This window comes from Pelodiscus sinensis, chromosome 3 (genome assembly GCF_052426305.1).
Source record: "Pelodiscus sinensis isolate ZL-2025 chromosome 3, ASM5242630v1, whole genome shotgun sequence".
NCBI lineage: Eukaryota > Metazoa > Chordata > Testudines > Trionychidae > Pelodiscus > Pelodiscus sinensis.
The window spans coordinates 57,839,821-57,847,099 of NC_143054.1; positions in this window are offsets into that span (position 1 = coordinate 57,839,821).

Consider the following 7,279-nt stretch of genomic DNA (forward strand, 5'->3'; position numbering starts at 1 on the left):
GTATAAAGTGCACCCCAGTTTTAACCCTTAAAAACCGGGGAAGGAAGTGCACATTATACTTGCGATTTTACGGTACTTCTAAGTGTAACAAAGCCATGGTTAGCAGGAGGTATCTGTGGTTGCCTTTTTCCAATCTGTAAACTTTTCACACTAACAATGTAAACATTTTCAAATATGTTCACAGTCTGATTTGTCATAAATGAAACAGGAGAAGAAAGCATTATTTAGACATATGTTTTTATTCATATTTCCTTAAATGTACATACTGCTTATGCCTAGGAGTTCAATTTGCACTCTTGTGTTTAAAAGTCCACTGAAGCACTTACACAGATGGCTGCTCCTCGAAGCCTACCTTCTTATTTTTGTGCTTTTTTAAGGCATTCAGTTGATTCTATATTTTCAGCTGCACACTGAATGCCTAACTCCCAGTTTAGCCTATGCAATTCAGTCTTCAGATTCTGCCCTCATGAAGAACTACTGCTCCGTGTGTCACTCTGACACTTCTTTGGCACTGAGGTTATTTGTGGTGATTGCCACAAAGCTCTTTCAATAATAAAGACCATTTGGTGGACACTTCTCACTTCTGCAACCTTTACTAACCAATGTTACTGGAGAAGGAATGAAGAGCAAAGTTAAAAGTGGAGAATCACAATAATATAATTCCTCCAAATAGTCCCAATAAAATCTAAATTATGAATTAACATCTTCTTTCAAGATACCATTGTCAGCCAGCTAGAAGTTATACTAAAATCTATTCTAAGTCATACAGTATCTCCTCTAACTTTTGTTTCTCTGCAAATGATGCATGCTTTGCTATTCCATTTGTCTACTTCTCCCCAACCATCTTTTTTTCCGTGCCTCCCTCTGAACATGGAATGCCTTCCCAATTCTGCTCTCAAGGCACTCTGGAAGACTAATTTCTTCCATGAGTCAAATAAGAAGTGAGTCAGTAATAATATATGTATAATGTGGATGTGAGTCATCTTACACAAAATAAGAAACATAGCTGACTAAATATTGGCAACTTTTATAAAATACCCATGCCAAGGAATCTGAGAAGCCTACATTATTTATTATTTTTACAGCGCTCAGAAGATTCGTAGGTGCTTTATACGTAGTGCAGATAGAAGAAAATTATTTCTCTACCAAAGACTTTACCATATACGGGTGTACATGATGTAACAAATGAATGCAATAAGATGGTATGTGTGTTTCGGAGGAAGAAATGAGTGAAGATGGATTACAGCTAACCCAAAAAATTTCACAAGGTTATTCAATATAGAGCTGAGCAGATGTATAGAAAGCAGAAATAAATGAAAAACTCAGACAAATTGAAATAATTATAAGAGCAATGCACCCATTATGTAGCCCTACTGAATCATAACTTACCTTTTTCAGCCAATAATTGATCAAAAGAACAGTACGCCATGAGAAAATCTGTTATAGAGTCTTTTATCTTAGAAAATAACAATAATCATGGCTTGTGCATAAAGATCTAAAGGAAATCTTGGAAGGACAAAAGTTGAAGAAAGGTAAAAATAGCAAGGAATCATTTCACATAGCAAAAGTCAAATTCTACTCTTGGTGACACATGTGTGACTCTCACTGACTTCAATCCAGAGTAATAACTGGCCTTATAGTGGTTTTCTGAGTTGGTTAGCTGACATCTTTAAAAGCCTGAAATACTAAATTAAAAATCAGTCTTTGATCCAAGCTCCAAATTCTTTCCTATTCAGTTCCCAAAACTTGACATTCTAGTATGCAGACCAGCATCAGTGTGAAGAAATGTAAAATGATTTCTTCTCTTCCCCCATCTCTTCTAGCCTTCACGCACCTAATAGAGAAAGGACACATCATACGCAAAAGAGATTAAACAACACTACATACATTTATGGGTCAAATTTAAATCTGGTATAGGATGCAGTTTCATAGATGTCGGTGGAGCTGCACTCGACAAATCTGCAACAGAGTGGAACTGAACTTTAAAAAAATCAATGCTTTTTTAGGAAATTCACCTGATCAGAATATCCACACATCATCTAGGTACCATTTAAGTTAAAATAAGGTTTAAGTGGGACACTTTGAGAGGGTTATCTGTTAGATTAAATGGCACTCTTTGTATGAATATAAAATCCAAGAAGAAACAGAAGTATGTTTTTACCATAGTCATGTTTCCACTGTGTTTGCATTCCCTGAATGTTCCAGTGAAGTAACTTAGGGTACGTCTAGACTACCGCGTTTTGTCGACGGAAGTTTTGTCGACAGATACTGTCGACAAAACTTCCGTCGACAAAGAGCGTCCAGACACATTGAGTTCTGTCGACAAAGCAAGCTGCTTTGTCAACAGAACTCCGTAGTCTGGACGCAATGTTACAGGCAATAACACCTTCTATCGACAGAGTTCTGTCGATAGAAGGTGTTATGCCTCGTAAAATGAGGTATACCAGCGTCGACAAAACTGCTGAGTTCTGTCGACGTTATGTCAACAGAACTCAGTGGTAGTGTAGACGCTGGTATAGTTTTGTTGACAAAAGTCCACTTTTGTCGACAAAACTAGGTAGTCTAGACACACCCTTAGGGTATGTCTACACTACAGCATTATTTCAAAATAAGATATTTCGAAGTAACGTGTCTACACACTAAATGCATTTCAAAATAGCATTTTGCTATTTCGAAATAGCGCATCCACACTGATTATACGCTGAATCGCATTTAAGGCCAGCAGGGCATCAGGTCAGGAGTTACTTTGTGTGGCTGCTGCCTGAGGATATCTGAGGCTTGTGCTTAAAAGGACCCCCCGGATAGCCAGTTCTCAGGTTTTCCTGCTTGCTTGCCTACCTCGCTGAGGGACAGCAAAGCATTTTTTTCTCTGTGTGCTCTGATTGCCCTCACTTGGGACACCATAGCACTCTGCACCATGGAGCGGGAGCTGCCCCTGGGCATTCTGGTGCTTCTTTTGGATGTGTTGCTGCAAGCCTGGCTGCGCTTCTACAGGCTGCCTTGCAGCATCTGCTGCAGCCCAATCCCCATGCCGTCATCCGGACCCTACTGGAGTATGAGGAGGAGCAGATGCAGCTCCTGGACACCAGTGTGCCCCACCGCATCTGGCGTCCAGACATCAGCAAGACTGATGGGACTACATCGTCCTGGAGAGCTGGGGAGACCAAAAATGGACCCAGAACTTTAGGATGAAGAAAAACACCTTAATGGAGTTCTGTGAGTGACTTGCCCCTGCTCTGCAGTGATAGGATGTGCACATGAGGCCAGCTATTCCCCTTCAGAAGCTTGTGGCCATCGCCCTATGGAAGCTCTCCACGGCAGATAGCTACCGATCTGTGAGGAACCATCTCAGAGTGGGGAGATCCACCGTCAGAGTGGTGCTCATGCAGGTATGGCAATCTCTGGCCACTGTGCCAGGAGTGGGGGTCCAAGGAGGGGATGAGCTGCCCTAGGGAAAAGGGGGAGAGATGGTGCAAGTCCCCCTTCCCAGGAGGGTTTGTTCTGTCCCACCCGCACTACGGACTGCCCGTGGTGGCCAGGATTGCAGGGGGGGTTGCTCCTCGAGAGTCAGGGCACGGGGCAGTGGCGAGGAAGGGGCACTCTCAGCCACCCTGGCACCCCCGTGACTTTTGGTTTTGTGTGTCCCTCTGCAGGTGGTCAAGGCCATCAACAGAGTCATCTGCCTCACTGATGTGGACGTGGTGATCGAGGGGTTTGGCGCCTTGGGCTTCCCCAACTGCGGGGGGGGAGAGGCAATTGACGGGACACACACCCCTATCCATGCCCTGGAATACCAGGCTGATGAATCTCTACATGGAACACCTCAACCCCTCCCGACAAGCCTTTAATGCCAAGCTCGGCAGGGCCCGGATCGTGGTGGAGGGGGCGTTCGGCCAGTTGAAGGCCCATTTTAGATGCCTCCTCACCCAGCTGGACCTCTCCGACTGGAATGTTCCGCACATGGCAGTGTGTTGTGTGCTGCACAATTTGTGCAAGAAGAAAGGGGAGGTTTTCCTACCAGGCTGGATGGCAGAAGCCGACCACTTGGCTGGCCTGTACACACAGCCTTGCATGGCTGCCAGCTGGGAGACCCATCGGGGGGCTGTCCGTATCTGGGAGGCCCTGTGGGAGAGCTTCCACCCAGAGGAGGACTAAAGTCTCCCTGGTGTGCCCCGCTGTGGGCTTGTGCCTCATTTCACCCTTACATTCTTTCACTGACCCCACCCTAACCCCCCTTCCTCATGTAAATAAAGACATGTTTACAAAAACAAACTCTCTTTATTGAAGAAAACTAGGGTAGTGGTGGGGAAACCTGGAAAGAGGAAGCTGGAAGGGGGAGACAAGGGGAGGGAGGGGAGGAGAAGCTCAGGGCTGGGGGTCTTGCTAGCCCTCCTGTCTCCCAGCACTGCGGGTACAGGGGCCTTGGCATCCCGGGGGGGGGGAGTGGATATGGGGGGGCGGGTGGTGGTGGGGGAGGAAGAAGCGGAAAGGGGAGGAGGAGGAGCGGTAGCTGGGGCGGCAGCAGGGGCTGGAGCAGCAGGAGGCAGCAATCTCTGCACCAGGGTCTGCAGGTGGTCGGAGATGGCACGGCCCTGGTCAAGCAGCTCCCGCCAGCTCTCCCGCCGCAGCTGTAGGTCTTCATGCACCCAGTAGTCCAGGGTGCAGAGCTGGCCTCACAGGATCCCCAGGTGCTGCCGCGGGTACTCCTCCTGGTTACAGGTCAGCCTGCTGAACTGGGTGTGGGAGGATGTCCTGGGCAGGGTGGTGCGCCCTGCACTTGCAGCTGCTGCGGCTGTGGAGAAACACGAGAAGTGGTCAGTTATCCCTGGGGACACAGTGGGTGAAGTCCAGCCCACCTCTGCAAGGCGAGAACGGCAGGTCTCCGCCGGTGTGCTTGCACACAGACCATGTTCGGCATGTCCTACTATCCCCAGGAGTGGGAGCTGTCCTGGGACTGCACCCATGCCCCTGTGCTGTATATAGTGCGGGGGAGGGGGGAATGTCCCCTGCCTCTGTGTAGAGGGGGCTTGTGGAGGGAGGGAATCGTGCAGTGTCCCACTCTGGGGTCAGGAGCATGTCATGTGCCTTCATACATACACACATGTGGGTTACAGGCCAAGGCCCCTGTGTGGCAGCCAGCTAGGGCCATGTGCCCAGGGGTGGCACGGCACAGGCACAGGTTGCTGCATAATCCATGGTCTCTCTCTCCTCCCTTCCCTATGCGGCATAAGAGGACAGTGATGGCACTCACATGTCATTGCCTACCCAGCCTTGGATAACACTGGCGACAGGCTTGCTGGGATGGCTCAGGCATCCTAGGTGCATGGCAAGCTCCCTCCAGGTTCCAGCAGCTCCTGGCTGTCCTCCTCCTCCTCGGTTTCATGGCCAGGGCCCTCTGCCCCAGGGTCAATAACCCCCTGGGGGGCATGGACCTTCAGGCCCCCCAGGATGAGGTCCAGGGCATCAAAATAGGGGCAGAGGTCTGGATCTGCCCCTGGTTGGGAGCTGTCCCCTGTGGCCCTGGCATAGGTCTGCCATAGCTCCTTTATTTTCATGCGCACCTGCTCCTGGCTTCACATATGGCCTTTGGTGGCCAGGCTGGCAGCCACCGCCTGTAGATGGCCACGTTCCTCCATTAGTGCGGAGATCATGGATGTTGGAGAACTCCTCCCAAACCTCAATCAGGTCCATGATCTTCGCACTGGACCAGGAAGGCACCCGCCTTCTCCGGCCCCTGGCAGGCTCCTGGGAGCTTGCAGACTGCTCCTGGGGAGCGGTGGAGGGCTGGCTGGCACTGGCTGCCTCACTCAAGTTGTGGCAACTGGGTAAGGGTCAGCAATTGCTGGCTCTGGGCTAGCAGGCATGGAGCTGGCACAGGCACTGTGGCCAAACAGACTCTACCCCTTTAAAGGCTCGGATGGAGAGGAGAGGAGAGGAGTTTTCTTGGCTGTGCCAGAGTGGCCACCAGGGCACCCTGGGAAGGGCTGGAGGCCCCCTATTTCGAAATAAGTGTCTATACAGCACATATTTCAAATAGCAATTTCGAAATTGGTGTTGTTCGTCATGGAATGAGGTTTACCAATTTCGAAATAAGCCCTCCGCTATTTCGAATTAATTTTGAAATAGCGGTTGACTTGTGTAGATGCTAGTTAAGTTATTTCGAAATAACGGCTGTTATTTCGAAATAACTTTGCTGTGTAGACATACCCTTACTGGCAGCTGTGGTGCATGGGTTTTGGAGTGTTGTAATGTTAGAGAATATTCCTAGAGAGTAAACGTTTAACTTGTAAACACAAACTGTACTATCACATATCTAATCTGAAAAGTTAGGTTTATTCAGTGACCAAACCCCCCCCCCCCAAAACAAAACCCAAAACCAAAACTCTGTCCCCAATAGGGATGTAAACGAGTAGTCGATTAGTCAACTACTCTCATTCCCCTGCCTTCCTGCCTCTATATCAGCAGTAAGCAGGAGCCAGTTCCCCCCAGCACTATCTCCGCAGTGCGGTTTGACCCCCTCCCCCGCAGCTGCCTCTATCAGAGACAGCAGGGTGGGATGGTCAGGGGCTGCTGTTGGATGGGCAGGCAGCCTGGCTCAGTCCCGACTCGCGTGATGACTAAATCCTGCTGCAGCTCTGCAATTTAAAAGGCAGAAGGAGTTAGACAGCCTGCCCACTGACACCTATTGCCTTTTAAATTGCAGAACCGCAGCAGGGATTGGCCCATGTGCGAGCTAGGACTGAGCCGCTGCCTTCCCCTATCGACTAATTTAGTAGTCCATAAAAATTATATTGACTACTAGATTAGTAAGCCTCATTTTAACATCCCTAAACCCCAATCCACTTGACTAGTGTGTCCAACTAAAACTACAAATGTAGCTTGAAGTTGGAATACTCATTTAGTAATAGTTGTTATAATTTATAGAGTAAGTAGTCACAGAAATTTAGCAACTAGTTTTGAACAATAAATACGTTTCTAGTCACTAACAAAAAAACCTGAAATTTAGCAAAAATGTTTGTTATGCATTCTTTGCTTTGCCCTAAAAGTCAATATTTTAGCACACAGATATTAATAAAAGTCATTTGCCTATGGCTATCACACAATATTATGTGAAATACCTCAATTATTTTCTATTCTAACAAAAGGAAGTAACTGGAGTATCATAGATATTATCTACAGTTAGAGAACAAGAAATAAATGAGGCTTATAAAATAATATTTTGCAGTGACAGTGGGTAAATATTAACTTTTTAATAACGAACACTTATAGGTGATACATT